The sequence below is a fragment of the Lissotriton helveticus genome, chromosome 5_1 (genome assembly GCF_964261635.1).
Source record: "Lissotriton helveticus chromosome 5_1, aLisHel1.1, whole genome shotgun sequence".
Taxonomy (NCBI): domain Eukaryota; kingdom Metazoa; phylum Chordata; class Amphibia; order Caudata; family Salamandridae; genus Lissotriton; species Lissotriton helveticus.
In genome coordinates, this window is record NC_136065.1 from 1,709,567,418 (window position 1) to 1,709,588,712 (window position 21,295).

Here is a 21,295-nt window from a genome sequence, read left to right on the forward strand (position 1 = left end):
GAAAAGGGGACTGGCTGACGAGACTAGACTTAAAGGACGCCTACTTGACCAGACCGATCTGGGAACCTCATCAGAAATTCCTCCAATTCATTTGAGAAGGAAAACTATACTAATTTTGCAGTCTCCCCTTCGGACTATCGTCCGCCCCTTGGTGCTTCACCAAGGTACTACGCCCCGTGACCGCTTGGCTCAGGGAAAGGTTAGTGAGACTAATCATATACCTCGACGATAACCTCATAATGGCCCAGTCAAAGCAGACCGCATCCCTTCACACGAACCACGCAATTCGACTTCTAGAACATCTAGGTTTTATCATAAACAAGAAAAAGTCTTGTACAATGCCAAGCCAACAAACACAGTTTTTGGGTTTCATGGTAGACACGATAAACGCAGAACTGAAATTACCTGCAGAAAAGGTAAGGAAGGTGAGGAAGGAACTGAGAAAGACACTCGCAAAAAAGACCTTCCCAATAAAAGTCCTAGCAAGGATCGTGGGCCTTCTATCCTCCACAATTCAAGCTATCTTTCCTGGACCCCTCCACAATCGAGCACTTCAAAGGCTAAAAGCCGGGGCTCTAAGATCGACTAATTCATACTCCCAAATAATATCTTTAGACCAAGAAGTGAGGACCGAACTTCTTTGGTGGTTGAAGAATGCAGAGGCATGGAATGGCAGAGCCATTTTTGGGGAGGAACCGGACCTAATAATAGAATCAGATGCGAGTTTGGAAGGATGGGGAGCGAGATGTGGGAACTCTGGATTACCCAAGAGAAGAAGTTGCATACCAACTGCTTAGAATTATTGGCAGGTTAATTTGCAATTTTCTGTTTTGCTCCGAAATCAGTGAAATGCTGTGTCAGCAATTTGTTATGTCAACAAACTAGGCGGACCCCACTCCAAAGGACCAACGGACCTAGCGAAGGGCTTCTGGGAATACTGTTTGAACAAATGAATATCGGTTATAGCGGAACACATTCCTGGGTTGAGCAATGGTGTAGCGGACTGGTTCTTCAGGAATTTCAAGGACTCCAGCAACTGGAGACTAGACAGACAAACGTTCTAGTCTATCCAATCCAAACGGGGTCCCTCTAGAACTGATCTTTTTGCCGACCGGTTGAACACTCAACTGAAAGAATTCTTCAGTTGGAGACCGGACCCTCAAGCTCAGAAGGTGGACGCCTTCCTCCAAGATTGAAGGGGCTTGGCTCCCTATGCTTTCCCGTCTTTTGCAATGCTACCCCGGCTTCTCCTTCACGCTCGGCGTTACAGAGAGAACATAACTGTAATAGCTCCCCTTTGTAGATGCCAAGCCTGGTTTCCAATCATTCTGGAAATGAGCATAGACTTCCCAATCCTAATTCCCTCATTCAGAGAAATACTCTTGGGTCCAGAAGGGGACGTTCATCTCCTCATAGATCAGGGTTTCCTTGTTCTGACGGCATGGAGGATTTCAGGAGACAGTGGCAAATCCCAGGGCTTTCACCAAATGCTTTTAGACTCATTTCTGAGTCATGGGCATCTGGAACAAGGAAAGCATATCGACTGGCATGGACCAAATGGGTTTGCTGGTGTTTTCAACGAGGTTATGATCCCGGTTCAGTTGATCTAGTACATGCTGTTTACTACCTGTCTGAACTCTTCACTTCAGGCCTCTCTTACAGAACCGTCAATGCCTATAGAACCGCTATTTCTGCAGGCCACTCCCTAGTTAATGGTACAAAAGGGGGTGGTGATGGACCGAGCATCTGAACCAATCAAACACTCACACCCAGTCAAAAGATCTGGGTTTAATCCATCACCGTTCTTTAGCCCACTCTGCCACCCCAGTTCAGACATGGCTATATGCAAATCAGTCTGACCCTGTGCCTCATGGGAACAGTCCAGCCCGAACTTCCAAGCCATGCCTTCCCTGGATGGAAACAAGCTTCCGAGGATTGGCTTCTGGCATTACAGCCTTCTTCAGCCCGGCTTGCTTGAATCCAGTGGCAAAGTGAGCAAGGGACTCACGTCTGAGCATACCCTGCCACACTTATGGCGGCCAAAGCGGTACAAAAGGGGGTGGTGATGGACAGAGCATCTGAACCAATCAAACACTCACACCCAGTCAAAAGATCTGGGTTTAATCCATCACCGTTCTTTAGCCCACTCTGCCACCCCAGTTCTGACATGGCTATATGCAAATCAGTCTGACCCTGTGCCTCATGGGAACAGTCCAGCCCGAACTGCCAAGCCATGCCTTCCCTGGACCGGAAACAAGCTTCCGAGGACCGGTTTCTGGCATTACAGCCTTCTTCAGCCCGGCTTGCTTGAATCCAGTGGCAAAGTGAGCAAGGGACTCACGTCTGAGCATACCCTGCCACACTTATGGCGGTCAAAGCGGTACAAAAGGGGGTGGTGATGTTCGGAGCATCTGAACCAACCAAACACTCACACCCAGTCAAAAGATCTGGGTTTAATCCATCACCGTTTTTTAGCCCACTCTGCCTCCCTAGTTAATGGCCTCTCTGTAGGACAAAATTTACAAACTAAAAGATAATGAGAAGTATGAGAGTTCTTAACTCTCCAATCGCTAAATATTCCACCCTTTGGGATGTTACACGTGTACTTTATAACCTATCTTCCTGGGGAGAGAACTCCTCTCTCTCTCTAAAACGCATCTCTTTTAAACTTACTGTTTTATTATGTCTTGTATCCTTCAGAAGAACTTCTGATGTCAAAGCTTTAGATATTTCTAGCAGATCCTTTCAACCAGAGGGTGTTTGTTTTTACCTCTAAAAGAGAACCAAAACTATGTATTCCTCTATTGTTTACCCCTTTTTTCCTCAGAATGAAAGACTCTGTGTGGTTAAATGTCTGAAAGAATATGAGAAAAGAACTCAAAGTCTGAGAATGAATGAGACTCAATTATTAATTTCCTATAGATTTCCTCTTTGGAGCACATTCTCTCAGAGGTGCATCAGCTTCCAAAGTCTACTTTCTTGGTGGGGGATTACAAGAACTACTTATGGCAGCAGACTGGTCAAATGATAATATGTTTAAGACTTGCCACTTTAGACCAATTTCTAATGTGATTGATAATGTTCTTAATGCACTTTAAACTTGCATAATATGGCCTCCGTGTCGTGCCATAAAAATGTACATTTTTCACAGCCTGCTGGGCAGAAAATCTGGTTTTTATTAAGGTCACGGAGGCTAATATTATCCCACTACTTTCTTGAATTGAAACCCACCCTGAAAATATTATGGAAATGTATTCTTCTTCTTTCAGAATAAGAATTTCCTTCCCTCCAGAATACGAGTTGGAAAGCCATCTTCATTTGGAGTCCTGATTTCTGCATGTTGAACCTTTTTCTTCGCAGTCTAACAAAGAAGGAAGATGGCTGGTCATAGGGGAACTTTATATCTCATTGGAATGTTCATTGAAGTTCTATGTTCTTCAATAAAGGAGATTTGCATAATATTAGCCTCCGTGTCCTTAATAAAATCCAGATTTTCTGCCCAGCAGGCTGTGAAAAATCTAACTTTTCGTATAAGTCCCTTGTAGAGTGGTATACCATATACATAGGGCCTATAAATTAAATGGGGCTTGTGTGTCTACATCACATATTGTGCCACTCATTTAAGTAGCACCTTAAAACATGTCCCAGGCCTGAATGAAGTTTTAGGCTGCCAATGGGACTTAGCAATATAACCCCCTTATCTAGCCTTTGGCAGCCCTTTTATTGCACATATGTTACCCCTAAGGTACACCCTGGGCAGCCTATAGGACAAGGTGCATTGTAATTAAAAGCTTGGACATGTACTTTTAAGTTTTACATGTCCTGATAGTGAAAAACTCCTAAAGTAATTTTTCACTGCTGTGATGCCTACCTTTACCATGGGTTAACATTGGGTTGCCTTATTACATTTAAACATTCTAATTAAAAATCCTTTTTAAATGTAAAGTTGGACACTTTACAATTTTGAAAATTCTACTTTTAGTTAGTAGGTATTTTCCTGTCCTTAGCCATTTTGTGCTTGCAGCCTCCCTGAGTCACATGACTGGGTGCAGTTGGTAGTTAGGACTTTTGGGATTCCTCCCAGACAGTCACCCAATAGAGGTAATAGGTGTGCCTGAATGGGCCATCTTCTGGAAGGATGGGGGGCGGAGTTTTGCTTGCACTTGAATAGGCTATGCTCTGCCTTCATACAAAGGGCTTGCAACCACTACATTGTCTCTGTAGCCAGCTTGCAGCCAGCGCACAGGAGTCATGAAATTCCATACACTTCAAAGAGAAACCTCTAGAAACTCCTACTACATCAAAGAAGACACCAGGTATATAAATAAGGGCCCTCAGACCCACTCTTCAGTTTACTTTCCGGACCTGCGGTAGGACTCTCAGGGAACTGCGTGCTGCTATGGTCTGCTGCGTAGTCCACAAGACTGACTTACTAGACCTGGAAGGACCGCTCAGCTGCATGGAGCCTGCCTTGAACCCTCAGAGGCCAGCTTGAGCCTTGCTTCCTTACCTGAACCTAGGACTATCAGACTGACTCCAAGGTCTAGTTTGCTGGCTTCTTGTTCAGAGCCACAGGGACATAACAGGCTCCCACCATATTGAAACCACACCCGGACCCAGCCTGAGTGAGACAAAGCCCCACTTATTAGTGCCCTTCAGGCCTGGACCCTTGGTAGTGGGGCTAAAGGTGCCGTGAATGTTAGTGACAAACAGGTCCTTTCCGCTACATGTATTCGACTCACGCTCCATCAAGGTCAGCAATATTTTTCGACTTTGACTTTGGCCTCGCACGACTAGGTGTCTGCAGTTGGTGCTTTGATCTTTTAGGCACTAGTTTTACTAAACTAAATTTAAATTCAAAGGTCCGGTTCAAATGATTGAATTTTTGTTCTTTTGGTGTCAGATAATTTATTAAAATGTAATCTATTTTTCTTAATTGGATTGGGATTTTTCTTGTGTTGTGTTTTTGCTTTATAACTGTATAACATGCTTTTCAGGTTGAGTCCTTCCACTTCAGGCCTCCTACATATGTGGATTTGGTAATTGTGGTTGAAATACAAAAAGTATGGTAATAGGTCTTTATATGGAGTTATGAAAGAAAGGAACCTAAACAAGTATAATTTCAGGACACCTGCATTTAAGAATGGCATGGTAAATTACATGACCCAAACAATACTAAATCACAATACAAAAACACAATCACAGAAAATAATAAAATCAATCTTACAAGTTGGGGATGCAGATGCTCCAATTACCATGAAAGAGGGAAAGTCCTTTTATAACGCTGCACAGTTGATCCAGCAACACAGAATAAAGATGCAGTGCCAGGGCTGACAGTAAGTCTCACAGCAATACATTCCATAACTCTGACATCTCCATCTTAAATTGAGGTAGACCCTGGCAGAAAAGAGCAACGGACACAGACAATGTATTTGTCAGCACCACCTGTCCATACTAAACCAGGGTGCATGTTGGTACCTAACTGGAGCTTGTTGAGAATTCTAGATCCAGGTTTAAAAGCCCAAATTCTTGATGACTCAAATATTGTACCAGAAAGGCTGGGGAGGCACTTAGATCCAAGGTTCTAGCATGGCACATGAATAATGTTGCACAAGGGGTTGACTGGCATAAGGGCTTGCAGAGAATAATGTGAATACATATTTTTTTATTGAGTGAAAAAGACTCTATTGTTAGTAAGGCTTTCAGATTTTTACAGATAAATGCAGACAGAAAACCATCTATTTTCCTTTCTATATTTATTTTTAAATATGGAAAAATACAGAAAATAGAGTTCCTTTTGGACAATTCTCACTACTGTCAATCATGAGTGCAGCTCAATAGCTGCTCAGATTGTGTTAAAGAAAAAAAAAGAAAATATATTTCATAATGAAGTTTATATAACTGTACAAGTACAGATTTTTAAACTGTATAAATGTTTTCACATGATTGCTTTGTACTGGAAATTTCTAAAATCCTCTGGACAGTCAAGCATGAGTTTTCTTGTATTGGTTATATAAATGTAGAACTATCTATCCCCTTTGCAGCTTAATCTTTACACTAAACACACAATAAATACAGATAACTAAATATAAAATAAGCAAGAAAAAGACATATGGATAAATACAAATGGAAATTTCAAACCATATATACTGTAAAACTGAGAGCCCAGGTTAATATTGGATGCAGATCAGGGTTCGTCCCGAATTCCCGTGGAAATCAGAGACTAAAAAAAAGTCTACGCTGTAATTCATTGTTGGCCCTCAGAAAAATGGTGCTCAGCAAGTCCTAAAGTTACAGAGTCCGTAGTAAGGCTGCAAAGGTAATTCATACGTTACCCCAGCACCACTTGCCTTCCACATCAACCCCAGATGAAGATATTGACTCAGTGGTTCCTTACTATTTTAATCTCTGGCTATGAAATGCATCCAATATTTCAGTCTTCGTCAAAATATGTCTGCATCGGAACCCGTACTCTGCCCCTTTATCTGTCTACTCCAATATATAGTATATATATTTTTTTGCCTTTTGACATTGGGTGCTTATTTAAAATGTTTAGTGTTGCACCTGTAGCAGGAAAGACTAATCTATCTATCTATCTATCTATCTATCTATCTATCTATCTATCTATCTATCTATCTATCTATCTATCTATCTATCTATCTATCTATCTATCTGTCTGTATGTCTGTCTGTCTGTCTGTCTGTCTGTCTTTCCGAAATCGAACACCCATTCCTGGCCCCTACTTCAAGTTAGCTTTGACCTCTGGTGGGTTAAGTGAATGCAGGAAGGAGTACATTTGCCCTGGGCCAAGGTAAAAGATCCTTAGAAAGTGTTATGTTAGTAGACTAAGGCTAGTAGCCAAGTGACTTTAACATACAGGCACAACTAATGCTCAAGATTCTGAAGAGTACTGGCAAGTAGATCAACATAAATCATCTACCTATTTTTTTTATTGCATGTAGTCCACAAATGATGATCTTTTTTTTAAATCTGGCTAGGCAATAGAATGCCCTGTTCAGAAGAGGTAATCATGATATACGCTAAACTGAATTACTTCTCCGTCAGTCATGTTCTTCTATTATTGATGGCAAAATTCATACTTTTCCTTTAGGCACTCCTTCAGCAGGTATGGACATAAGGAACCACAGCACAGTGACTGAATTTATTCTCTTGGGATTCACCGGATGTCAGGTACAGCAGATTGCACGTTTCATCATTGTCCTGATAGCCTATGTAGTCTCAATTTTTGGGAACAGTGTAATGATAATCATAATATGCCTGGACCATCGACTGCATACCCCAATGTACTTCTTCCTCTGGAACGTATCCCTGCTGGAGACTGTGAATATCTCAATTATTGTACCTCTTATGTTAGTACAGACATTTACAGTGAACAAATCAATATCTATTGGCTTGTGCCTTACACAGTCGTTCCTCTATGTTTACTTTGCCACAGTTGTTTTTTTCCTGCTGCCCATCATGTCCTATGATCGTTATGTGGCAATATGCAATCCACTGCGTTATACCACTCTCGTCAACGGTAGACTTTGCTTCCAGCTGCTTATTTGTTCTTGGTTAGGCCCTTTTCTGTTTATAATGTGCCCTGTTATTCTTATCTCAAGGCTTCCATTCTGTGGCCCAAATGTTGTAAACCATTTCTTCTGTGACAGTCTGGCCATCATGAAACTGGCCTGTGCCAACACAGGCCTCATTGAAGTTATCATTGCAATCTCAGCCCTCATCCTGCTTCTGAGCTCCTTGGGGTTGACTGTTGTGTCTTATATCTTCATCGTTTCTGCTGTTTTGAGAATCCCTTCAACAAATGGAAAACAGAAGGCCTTCTCCACCTGTGGCTCTCATCTGACTATGGTAACCATAAGCTACGGAAGCGCCATTTTTATGGAACTGAGTCCTCAGCTGAATCCTTCAGTAGAGGCCTATAAAACAATGCATATGTTTAGTAGCCTGCTTGCCGTCCTGATGAATCCCTTTGTTTATACTTTCAGAAATAAACAAGTGAAGGTGGTGTTAAAGGAACGCCTAAGCCAAGAAAGAACACCCCGCTTATTCATTCCATGATGGGTACCCCCAATATATCCTTTACCCAATATACCAGTGAGCCAGCGAGAAATTATATCTCAATTGCTTATCATTTGGCATAGCAACGTAATGGACATTTAGTATTTAATGCCACCCCTGTACACTGATATTGGCACATATGTTTCTTCTAAAAAAAAAAAAGTTTGCTTTACTTTATTGTAAAATGATCTGTTTGTGCAGTGTCCCCACAAGTAATTATGTATGTAATAGCTGCAGAAAAAAAAATCTCAGGGATATGGTGGCCAACGCTACGCTTCCCTGAGTGGCTCTTATTTTTATTTATACTAAATTACTGCACATAAAATACAACACGGATTGGAGGTGTTTGGTATGCAGAATTGCTAGTTTCTAATTGGTTGCGCAAGATACTTGCTCTCTCACTCTCTCGAAATAGAACTCTACTAGGGTTTTTTCTGACTCCTTTCTCACAAATTCCTAGAATAGAGATACTTTCCATCATGGAACACGCTACCTACCCAACTTCTCTCCTAAGTAAACCTCTCATGCTGGCTCACATTTGCAGACTTTGGTCCGCAGAGCTTTGATTAAGAACCTTTCCCTTTCGCCACAGGTAGGTAGAATGCTGGAGTGGAGTAGTGTTCTAATCTAGGAACATGCACTTATATAAATAAACAATGCATTTTGTTTGTATCAGCGACTGTTGCATCCTCTGTCATTTTCCATTTAATTACTGTCTGAGGTTTTCCTGGGAAACGGACTACTGCTTGTCATACCTTTGCGAAGACAATGAATTATCACCTATGTTAGCTGAAATTGTTGCAACTATTATTGAACAGGTTTCAATTCCACTTAAGGTTAAGCTTTCCCACAAATACTTATACTAGACTATCTTTCAAACTAAAGTACGTTAAGAAGAAGATGAAACATCTAATAGGAAAGAAACTGCATTTTACAATGAAATAACCTGAAAAGGAAAAATGAGTTAGTTCAAGGGGACAGCATTCAAGACTTTTTGCTGATACCGTTTATAAGCTTACACAGTTACCAATTGAACAATATCCTAATTAATTCTACCAATGAACTTCTAGTAAAACAGCAACATCTCTACAAAATATGTGAATCATGTTATAAAATGTTAATCTTTTGTGAAATAGCCTCTTTTATTGAGGGTCAAAAGTAAAAAAAATTGTATATCTGCACTGTGTATGATCGCACTTTCTCAAAAGAAATTTGTGTGTTTTAACAATTCAAAATGAACAACTTCTTTTTTATGTTTGAAAAGCTTTATTGAAGAAAATTGTAAACAAGCAATGATATCAGCAGAAACCAAAGATATGCTCAAACATTGCATAGAACATTAACAGTGCTTATATCAAAGATTGGGAAGCAAAAAGCATTTTATGGGGATTTTAAAGATAAAGGGAAAGGAGAAAGAATGAGAGAAAAAAAGGTAAGGGAGGAGGGGGAGGGGGAAAGAAAGATAGAAGTACAAAATATTAATATTAAGAATATTTACGGCATATAATCAAGTGGTACAAATGATCAACACAAAATGTACAGCATAAAAAATAATGTAACATGAGAAACCTATAAAAGGTAACGAAATAACAAGAAGGAGAGAGTTGAAGTCTTTCAAGGAGGCATAAAGTTTTCTGAGTTGATATGATTAAATTTCTTCAGAGCTAATCGATCCAGGTATGTAATGAGAGGTAACCAGTAAAGATCAGTATTACGTATTGGTTTGCAAGAGGAGGCAAAGGCAACATCAAGCCTGTGAAAATGACATAAAGTGTTCCACTAACCTTGTATGGAGATGTTTGTGAGGGATTTCCAATTGGAAGAGATGTGCTGGAATGCGAGAGCAAGCATGAGATCAAAAAGACCATGTGAGTGCGGAGGGTGTTCTAAAGAATCAGAAAGGCTACCCAGAAAAAGAAGAGTGATTGAGTATGGAACAGAAAATGTAAAAATGCAGAGAGGTATAACCAAACTTTTTCCCAAAAAGCAGAAACAATAGGACAGAAAAAGAACAGATGAAGAAGATCAGCATTTAAAGTACCACATGTCCAGCATTTAGAATCAGAAGAGGGTATGAAATGAGACAAAGAAAGAGGAGCAAGGTAAAGTTGATGGTATAGATAAAATAAGGATTGAGTGAGAGAAGCAAAACGAGAAATTTTTAAAGATCCGGACCAAAGGTTATCCCAAACAGCAACAGACCAAGAACAACCAAAATCTGCTTCCCAAGAAAGCTCCAATTTAGTTTTAGCACAATCTGGGTTAGGAGAGGAGAAACATTCATAAATAAGAGATGCTTTAGGGAGAATAGAGAGGATTTTAAGAAGAGGAGAATGTGGTATTAATGATGTTGAAGAAAGAAGAGAATAATAACGGTCAAGAATTATTGCCAAGAGAGTAGTAAATATCTGCAAAAAAGATCGTGGACAGTGGAATAAAAGTTGAAATTGGGGAAAGGATCAAGGTGATAATCCATCAAAGAGGTGGTTAACCCATATAACACCTTTTAATCTCCAAGAACTCCAAAAGATGGGTCTATTATTTAAAAGGATAAGTGAATTATACCAAATGGGGGTATTCAAAAAGGAGTCACGCGTGATGGTATTCGGGAGAAGGACCGTTTTCAAAAGAGAAGAAGTATGTTTGAATAAAGGAAATTAGGTATAGGGAGATTTGGTAGAGAAGCGTATCGCTTCATCGAAAGAAAAGGGTAATAATAATGTATGTTCAATAAGGAGCCAAAGAGGAGTAAAAGGGGAAGGATCTCAGGAGAGCCAACGGGAGGCCTGGCGTAAAGAGAAGGATTTATGGTAGAGACAGAAATCTGGAAATTTAACTCCACCGTTAGGTTTAGACTTACGAAGAGCTAGAAGAGAAATTCTAGATTTTTTATTTTTCCAAAGAAATTTCGAGAGGGAGGAATCGATACATTTAAAATAAAGGGCATGAATATGAACAGGTAACATGGAAAAGATATAAATTAGAATAGGGGCTATCATAATTTTAATTGAGTCCAATCGACCCCACCAGGAAAGAACTGGCGGATTCCAGGTGGAGAATAATTGTTCAATTCGGGACAAAACTGCGGTCATATTTAATTTGATTGAAGAAGAAATGGAGTTAGAGAACCAAATGCTGAGATATTTAATTTTTGAATTATTCCAGGCAAAACCAGTCGAGGAGAAAAGATGAGGAAGGGTTTGGTTAGAGGAAGGATTTCAGTTTTATCTGAATTAATCTTATATCCTGAGACCAGAGAGAATGAATCAAATTCAGATAGTAAAGGGAGAACAGACACTTCTGGGTCGGAAATAAACAAAAGGCTATCATCTGCATATGCAGAAAGTTTCAATTGATTGTTACCATAGGGAAAACTGGAAATGGAGGTATTGTTACGAATGGAAAACAAAAATGGTTCAAGAGCTAGGACAAAAAGAAGTGGGTAGAGGTGACAGCTCTGGCGAACACCCCGCTGTAGAGTAAAAGAGGAGGAGAGCTGACCGTTTACAAGCAATAAGGCCTTGGGTGCAACGTATAACAGGGATATAAGGGATATGAATTTGGGACCAAAGCCATGCCAATGTAATGAAGCAAACAGAAAAGACCAATCAACCCTGTCAAAAGCCTTTTCGTGTCAACAGAGATAGCGGGTAAAGGAATTGAAAGAGAAGGGGCTTTATTCAAAACATTAAGAAAAAGACGAGAGTTGTCATAGGTGAGTCTGCCTTTAACAAAGCCACATTTCTCCTTACCAATGAGATGTGGCATTAAAGGGTTTAAGCGTAACGCAAGTAATTTAGCAAAAAATGTATAGTCTACATTAACTAAAGAAATTGGACGATAATTTTTACAAAATTTGGGGTCACAACCATCTTTCGGAATAAGGCAAATGGTGGCGTCCTGAAAGGTGCCTTCTGCCTTGCCAGATGAATAGAATGACTGAAAGTTTGGACAATAAAAGATCAGAGAAATGTAAATAAAATTCAACAGGGAAACGATCAGGGCTGGGAGTTTTACCTTTAGTAAGGGATGTCAAAGCTACGGAAAGTTCATGTAATGAGAGATCAAGTTCAAGGTCCGGAAAATTGAAATAAGAATTAGAAGATTTAGGAAGTTTCTCAAAATAGTTCTGAATAAGGGAAGGAGTAGGAGGAAATTCTGGGGTATAGACCTGTCGATAAAATAATTGAAATTGGTCAAGTTTTTTTTTGTCCTTATGTAGAAGAGTATTATCAGAAGAATAAATAGATTCTATAAGATTACGTTCTTTACGAGATTTAAGGTAATTGGCTAAGAGTTTCCCTGACTTATTATGACCACCATAATAACGTGCACTACTACGAAGGAGGATTGAGGATGCATTGTCAGTAGTAAATGTATTAAATTCTAATTTTGCTCATAAAAGATCTGGTGACATGTGTTATCTGAAGAAGTATAACATTTATGCTCCAAAGACTTCATATATGCCAGGGAGGTTTCCGTTTCTGAAGATATTGCTTCTTTTTCCTAGAAACAAACTCAATAATGAACCCTCGCGCAGTGGCCTTAAAGGAATCCCAGAGGATATATGGAGGGGTACTAGAGTCAGAATTAAATAGAAAGAAATCCTTAGTAAAGGAACGAAAAGAGGAAGAGAAATTTGGATCAGTGAGAAGTGCGCTATTAAAGCGCCAACGAGATGGCTTGGGACGCGGCGGAAGGAAGTCAAGATCTGTTACTATAGGGGCATGGTCCGAAATAACTATGGGTTCAATAGACGAAGACAATAAGTTTTGAGATAGAGGTTGAGAGAGAGAAATATAGTCCAGCCGAGAAAAAGATGTGTGAGGAGGAGAAAAGAAGGAGTAGTCCAAAGTATCAGGATGTGATAGTCACCAAGAGTCAATAAAACGTGCTTGCAAGATAGTGTCACAAAATTGTGAGTTTTGTAAGGAATTAAGCCTTCTGTGGATTTACGATCAAGGAATGGGTCAACAATCTGGTTACAGTCTCCCCCCAAAATAAATAATTCATCCTTACCTTGAATACATTTGTTCGTGATTAAAGGCCAAAAAGAGTTGAGTAGGGCCATAGATATTAAAAACAGTTAAAGGTATAGAATTAATTAACAACATAGTTAATATCCATCTAGCATCATTGTCATTATCTTATAATAAAACTTTACATTTTAATTTCTTATTAAATAAAATGACAATTTTTTGTTGTTGGAGGGTGAAAATAAGACTGTACCAACCCAACCTCTTTTTAATTTAAGGGATTCAATTTCGGTAAGGTGGGTTTCTTGCAAAAGGACTATATCAGGGTTATAGGATGCTAGATGGGAAAGGACTCTCTGCCGTTTAATGGGACTAATAACACCTTTTACATTCCAGGAGACAACTCTAAATTTACAAATAGCATAAAATCAATAGGAACAAAAGTGCAAGGTTGTTTATATGTAACATACAGCCGAAAAATGAGAGAAGGAGTAGAGAGAAAAGGAATATAACAGATAACATCAAAGAAAGGGTCGGGATGCAAAAAAGGAAGGAAAAAGAGATCTGAACAAATGTAAAAGGTGATACTGAAAGGGCAAAAACAGAAGAAAGATTAATGAAACCAGATAGTAAAAGGTAAGGAAAGGGAAAGAAGGGGAAGGGTGAGAGGAGGAAAATTTAAGAAGAGACAGTACATATCCAAAAGGATGACTGAGAAAAAAATACCTGGGGGAAACATACAAGAGGACAATGAGGCAATGGCGGCACTCAACAAGACGGACCGCCTGAAAAAAGGGATTCCAGACCACACCAGGATGAAAAATGAAGTAAGGTTACCACATGACTTGAGGGGAGATGGACCCACAAACCTTCATCAAGAAACATAAAAGACAATTAACAACAGTGAAGTACATTAAACTGCTTACTATAAAACAACATGCTATGTGAAGGCGAAGGTAATTTAAGAAACTGCAATGTCTAATGAGTGAAAAACAACAAAAGGAGAACAAGCAATGAAGGAAACCATATTAAGGCTTATTAAACATGTATACATTTAACCAAAATAGAACCTAAATATAGAACATCATCAGAAGTGCAGTAAGAGAGAAGAACAAAATTAAACAGTCAATCAGCCACTGGAAGAGGTGGAAGTATCCATGGCACCATTAGATTGAATTTGAATGAAGTTCCCTAAGTTCTCCGGGATCTTGAAAAGTCCATGTACGATTTTGATGAGTGACTTAAAAAATACATGGATGAAAGAAACCATAACGAGCACCAAGAGATCTTCTTGCCGATGTAACATTGGAGACGTCTTGAGATAGAAACACTCTTTGACCCAACCAAGATATCTGATGTTTAGTTCTGGCTGCAGAAAATACTGAAAGAAGATCTGTAAATTTCAAGAAGAGGATGATGACACCACATGGTTTGGTTGAAGTAGAAGAGCGAGGACCAAGGCGGTGAGCTCTATGGATACTGAGGGATTTGGTAGGTGACATGTCCAGAAGCTTTGCAAGAAAAGATGTAAAAAATGTCACCGGGTCATCACCTTCCAGGGATTCCGGCAAACCATAAATACGTAGGTTATTCCTCCTATTCCTGTTTTCTAAATCCTCAGTATGTTGTTGGAGAGCAAGAATCGACTTTTCCAAAGAAGAGATACGCTGGGTATTATCTTGTATGCCTGAAACTTATTGCTTCACAGACGTAACTCTGCTGTTCATAACTGACCATTTCTCTTCAAGAAATTGCATTTTATTATTAGTTTCTTCTGCAAATGGGCGTGGAGCTCGAATCTCTTCTAAAAGTAGTTCCATAGAGATGGGAGATGGCGGTTTATCTGGAGATGGAGGTTCACATTTTAAGCGTTTAGTAGAGATCGTGGGAGGAGAGGACTTGCTTGAAACAGGCTGTGTTGAGGAAGAACGAATAGGAGTAGCTCCAGCCATTTGGGATGTAGTGGAAGAAGAGATTGATGTTGCGGAAGATGAGGAAATTGTCACCAGAATACTCTTGGAGGGAACAAAAACAAACTTCGGAGTACGCAGTTTGTCCATAAAGACCAATGTCCTCCAAGTAGTAAATGAGCAGAGATTAGCTATGTCAGGAGGAATTTCAAATAGGCAATGTAGAGGAGGCAAGTGGAAGAACACCTTAGTAGAATATAGTTCTGTGAGCAGTCAAAACGCTCTCACAAAAGCAGAGTAAGCATGCATTAATCAGCGACAAAAATCTCCAGAGTTAACAAAATGCGTGTAAATGCGCACAGTACAGGTGGCATACGTGTTAACTAACTGACATTAAAAATGTATCCACATTGAAGATGGTAGGATAAATGGATTTAGAGTATGACTGACATAGCAAACATATACTTTCAAACCATGACCTGCTCTTCTGCTACCAAAGATACAAGTCACTAGGATGACAGCGAAGCAGGCAAACAAAAAAACTGTAAAGTGTCAATGTTGACTGCTGACTAGTAACATGTTGCCACATTCAACCTTATGGAGCATATTTCCCTGAAGATGGTGGCATGACTTAACCACACAGATATCTGATAAGAGTCTGCGAGCATCAGGTCATGAGAAGAGAAGGTATTATAAAAATATTAGAAGCCATCTTCACCCTGAGAAGCTTTAGCCCGAGGTACTTCAGTGAGTAGGGGTGTCACTTCAGAGGTTACAGCAGCTGAGGAACCATTCCAAGTAAATGCCAATCCAACTTCCCTACAAAGCTGGTAAAAGTGTGTTATGTTGAGAAAAAATAGTTAAGGAGAAGGGCATATTTATGTAGAAATTAAGGTTGCAGCACGTTTAGAAAAGTTTCCTGAGGTGAAGCTGAGCATCTTAAGCAGAACGTGTGCTCTCAAGATGGTGGGGCTGTGACAAGGAAAATGCGGTGGTGGCTATAATTCAAAAGGCGTAGGATGCCAAAATGCAGGAAAGTGCTCACCCGATGTAGAAAAGGTTCCGGTTCATGGGCACATCATTAGGAAAGAGCTAGCCGCAGGAAAATCATGGCAAAGGTGAAAGCGAGAGGTCCGGCGTAGCGGAGCGAACTCCCTAAGCGCCAATCTTGCGAGGCGCTGCAGCCACGCCCCTAAAATGAACGACTTCTCTCATTCCAATAGAACAGTTTGAGGCCTAGCACGTGTAATTGTGACAGTTGAGCACATTTCTGAATTGTTTTAAAGCATTTTTTCCATTTATGCTTTAACTTTCATTTTCAACATGTTTATTAAATCTAAATGATTTCATTTTATTTAAAAGCCCTATTAATTCCCCCCCTTAATGGTGTCAACCATTATATTTTGTTATAGCTGGATGTTGAGAGACTGCTTTCATCTTTAGTTGAGTCTTTCCTCTTTCTTTTCAAACTCTGATATTGTTTTGCTTTTTGTAATCTAGATGAATTTGTTCATGTAAATCTAATTCTCTTTCTATTCTTTTGTTCTTTGTTCTGCTCTTTCTTTTGTTAATACAATATCTACAACCTGTATAATGAACAAATATAACCTATAAGCAGCACCCTACTATTAATATGGGCATAAATATAGCTTTTGATTCCTCCTCTGGGAGCTGTGAACTAATTGAAAATTAGGACCTCATTATAATGTCAGGTGGACCGCCACCGAAAGCCTGTCAGGGGCGGTCCGCCGACATATCGGATACCGGTCCAACTGCCGCATTACTTTGCAGGCGTTTGGAACAATAATGTCAGGGGGAAGACCGCTGCCTCCAACAGGATCCAAGATCCCATCAGGGTGGTGGTTGGACACCTATCCCTACAATGGAGGTGGTGCATGTGCAGGCACCACAGGAGGGATTAGGATGTCCCTTTACAACTGTAGTTTCATGGTGGTCCTACAAAAAGGCAGATGGAGACAGACTTTGGGGACCCTAAGCAGGGCCTCTGTCCCCCGTGGGCCACTGCACATGGTGCCTGGCAAACAGTGCATGGATTTTTTCAAAGTGCCTGTTTCTACTGCAGCTTGTGCTGCGTCCCTTTTCCTGGGCCAAAGCACAAGCAACAGTAGAAAAAGACACTTTCCGCCCGTCAGCACACCAGTCACATACTAATTTGGCAGGTGCGACTGCCGGATCAATGTAGGCGGTCTCCTGCCCAAAGCAATGGCAGTTCGCTGTCTGGCCTACTGTCATCGTAATAAGGGTCTTAGGGCCAGATGTAGGTAAATAATATTTACCGACCTCTTAAATACCGAGTCATACCGACTCGGTATTACCGAGGAGGAAAATGAGATGTAGGTAACAATGACGGTATAAAATACCGACTCGGAACCTGTCGGTACTCGGAAACGGTATTTACCGACTCGGAATATACCTACACGGTAAAATCCGAGACGGAAAAACCAAAACCGATCCACCGGTGCCATGGCCCATAGGAATGAATGGCAACTTCCGACCCGGAAAATACCGAGTCGGGAAAAACCGACCCGGTATTTACCGTGTCGGAACTATCCGCCGAAGAATTTGAAACTGACAAACATGTGTGCCTGTGAACCAATCAGGTACTTCAACCACACCCAAATTCCAAGCCACAGGGGAACTAACCAATCAGATCCAAGCACCACACCCCAGTACCTGGGACAGGCCACGCCCATGCAGGTGCAGAAACAAACAGTCAGGAGAGCAGGAGGACAGAGTGTGGAGCAGCCTTTCCTGACACAAACTACACAGCAAGATGGAGAGCCAGGAGGCACAGAGAGAAGCTGCTGAGCGCAAAAGGAAGCAGAAGTTCAGCCAGGAGGAACTGCAGGTGCTGATTTCGGAGGTTGTCAGACATTATGGGAAAATATTTGGAAAGCAAACTCTGCATGTTGCTGAATCAATCAAGCGCAGCACCTGGTTGGACATACAAGGCAAGGTAAATGCCATTGGTGTCACCCACCGTGACCTTGAAGACCTAAAAAAACGGTGGTATGACATCCGCATAATCACCAAAAAAAAGCTTGCTGCCCACCGCAAGGAAAGTGCTGCTACAGGAGGCGGAAGAAACAGAGCCCCCAGACTCACCGACATTGAGGAGATGGTCGCTACAACCCTTGAGAAGGAATGTATACACGGAATAGGAGACGCAGACAGCTCAGCAAGAGGAGCAAAGAAAGCAGGTAAGATGCAGGAACAATATCATTTACCCTTTTACCTATTCCCCTCACAGGATAAATCAGACTCCACAACAGGTTTAACTAATGTCCTGCAATGCATCCTGGGAAATGTAGTCATGTGTAGATACCTCAGAGCAGTCAGCGTGCATTGCAGCAAGGGGAGCAACAGACAAGTAGCATAGGCAAATGAGAGACAGGCAAATGTGCAATAGAAGTGTATTTAATCTCATGACACAGGTGAACAACATTACTGACACAATGTCCATGTCTGTCCACAGGAGAGTCAAAGCGCAGCACAGCTGAGGTCAGAGAGAAGAGGAGGGAAGGAGCCGGACCTAGCACTTCTCACGGAGGGCAGGACCAAGAGCAGGCTGCCCCGATACCTGAGGAGGCAACTGCTGAATATCCACGTTCCCCTCTCCTATTTGGTAGTCAGGACACAGGAGCGGCAGAACTATCACCCACCCCCACATCACCATCCCCAGTGCTGGGAAGAGTCAGGAGCCATGATGTGCCCCCTCGCAGAATACTGCAAACATCATCGGAGGAGGAGGAGGTGGAGGGTGACACACAGGACAGAGGCAACACCGAGCAGCAGCCCAGTCCCAGAGTCACGCGGGCCAGTGTCCGAGGGCGACGGCCACGGGAGGTAGAGGATGTGCGGCAAGTCCAAGGTGTCTTCTGCGGACTGGAGGCCACCATGGTGAAGGTGCAGCGCCTGCAGGCAAAAGCAATGATGGGGGTTCAGAGGCACGCACGCACAACTAACAATAAACTGGAAGCAGTAGGCAAGGGCATAGGGGACATGGCAGAAGGCATACAATCCATGGCGTCAGGAATTTCAGATATCACACAGTGCATGACTGTCCTGTGTGACAAATTGGACAGGGACCATTTGGAGAGACGCAAGGCCCGTGTGGATGTGCGCCAGCAAACCAAGGCCCTGAACAGGTTTGCAACTGCTACCACTCTGCTGTGCAGACGGTCAGTCACGATGCAGGATGCCATAGTGCAGTGCTGCACCAATTTAAGTGAAGGTATGGCCAGGATGACCACTGCCATGGAGCTAGTGCTCGCGCATCAGACTGGCACTGGAGACGACACTTGTGCTGCCGAAAGCGAGGGGTCCACCAGCAGGAGTGGTGCAAGCACTCCTGTGCATGACTTACGGAGGAGTGGCAGGCGTGGGGGAAGTTTGACAGGCCAGCGTGAGGACATAGGCTCACAGCCACAGCAGCCCCGCCCTGTGGCCCGTGGCCACAAACAATGACTTTGCACTCCACCCAAGGCTGTAGTCACGGTGGTGTGAACCGTGACAACACACTCATGGAGTGTTAGTATTAGTGAGCCCAATGTGAGCTAACAATGCTGTGGCGTAGTGATTATTAAACTACTTACACAAAGTTACATTCATGCCTGTGTCTCTTTACTCACTCAGAAATATTGTTGTGTAACCTCTGCCCGTCTCAGTCTCCCATCTGTAGCTGCTGCTGCCACTGTGGCTTGGGGCTCTGCCACCTCTGGGTCGTCATCAATGTCCTCATGAAATGTGAGCTCCACCTCAGTGCCTTGCTTGGTGGCGAGATTATGCAACATTGCACAGGTCGCTATTATTTTGCAGCAGATGATTGGGGTGTACTGCCGTGCACCTCCACTCTTATGGAGGCAGCGAAACCTGCTCTTTAGGAGTCCAAATGTGCGCTCAACTACGTTTCGTGTGGATCTGTGAGCCACGTTGTATCGCCTTTCACTCCTGGTGGATGGGTTGAGGTAGGGAGTGAGCACGAAGGACCGCAGGGCATATGCACTGTCGCCTAGGGGGAGAAAGATAGACATTAATTGCAAGTACTTGAGACGTAGATCTGATGTGAGTGTCAGGGTGTGTCAATGTGATTTACCTAGCAGGTATCCATTTCCAAATTCTCCGGCAAGTAGGCGTGTGTATATTCCACTGTTCTGGAATATGTATGAATCATGGGTACTTCCGGGGAACTTGGCTACGATGTCAGTGATGAGGTTACCTGCATTACATATGACCTGGACGTTGATGGAGTGCGTCGATTTGCGATTCCTGTATATGTGCTCTGTGGCTGCAGGTGGACAGAGTGGGACGTGGGTGCCATCGATGCAGCCGATCACGTGAGGGAAGTGTGCCAGTTGATAAAAGTCAGTCTTGGTTTTGGCTAAATCTGCCGGTGTAACAGGGAATTTAATATAATGCCCCATCCTCTGCATCATGGCGTCAAGAAACCTCCTGAAGAAGCGGGACAGGCAGCCCTGGGACACGCCACCCACTACAGCTATCACACTCTGGTAGCTCCCTGAGGCCAGCAGGTGTAAGCTACATAGCACCTGGACATGAGGTGGGATGGCATGGGCCCTGGGTGTTGGGTGGTCCAGGAGAGGGTGTAGGTCCCTGATCAATTGCTTGATGGTGTCTGGGTGTAGCCTGTACCTCTGCAGTATTTCAGGCTCTGTCAGTTGGAACAGTGTTATCCTCTGCCTGTACACTTGTTCCTCCCTTAGCCATTCTCTCTGTCCTGCTGCCTGTAGTCTCTGCCGTCTTGCTATGATGTAGAAAGCCGCCATCATGGGTCCTGAGGTGCATTTTGGGACTTTTTTTATAGCCCTCCCTTGGTTACCACCTGCTTTCAATGCATGGTAAATACCGACTTAAAAATACCGTTTTTCGGCAGAATCGGTATTTTTGGGCTTACCTACATCTCCAAGGCTTATTTTACCGTTTCTGATTTACCGAGTCGGAAAATACGAACTCGGTATTTATGTATACGGTAGATTCCGACACGGTAATTTTACCGGGTCATTCTTACCGAGTCGGTATGTTTCCGACTCGGATTTTAAGAACATCGGTATTTTCCGGCCTCCTACATCTCATTTCCTCGGTAACGGCCGATTTTACCGGTTTTCGGCCGTTACCACCCGGTAAAAGCCTACCTACATCTGGCCCTTAGTGTCTCTAACAGTTCTAAGTCAGGTTTTAAGTCAGAAATGTCTTTTGCTAATTCTTTAATTTTCATACTCTCATCATTTATGTGAGAACAATAATGCTGGGGTTTAATCATCGGACAGACTCTGCCTTTCTCTGTGTGCA

The 21,295-nt window shown here is 42.2% G+C and overlaps 1 long non-coding RNA gene across 1 annotated transcript; it reads right to left on the bottom strand.

The window, feature by feature from the left end:
- Positions 1 to 18,387: 18,387 nt before the first annotated feature.
- On the bottom strand, positions 18,388 to 19,922 carry LOC144753790 (uncharacterized). Its single transcript, XR_013594532.1, has 2 exons — positions 19,618 to 19,922; positions 18,388 to 18,901 (listed from the first exon to the last, which is right to left on the bottom strand). It is a non-coding gene; the product is annotated as an uncharacterized LOC144753790 (long non-coding RNA).
- Positions 19,923 to 21,295: the final 1,373 nt, after the last annotated feature.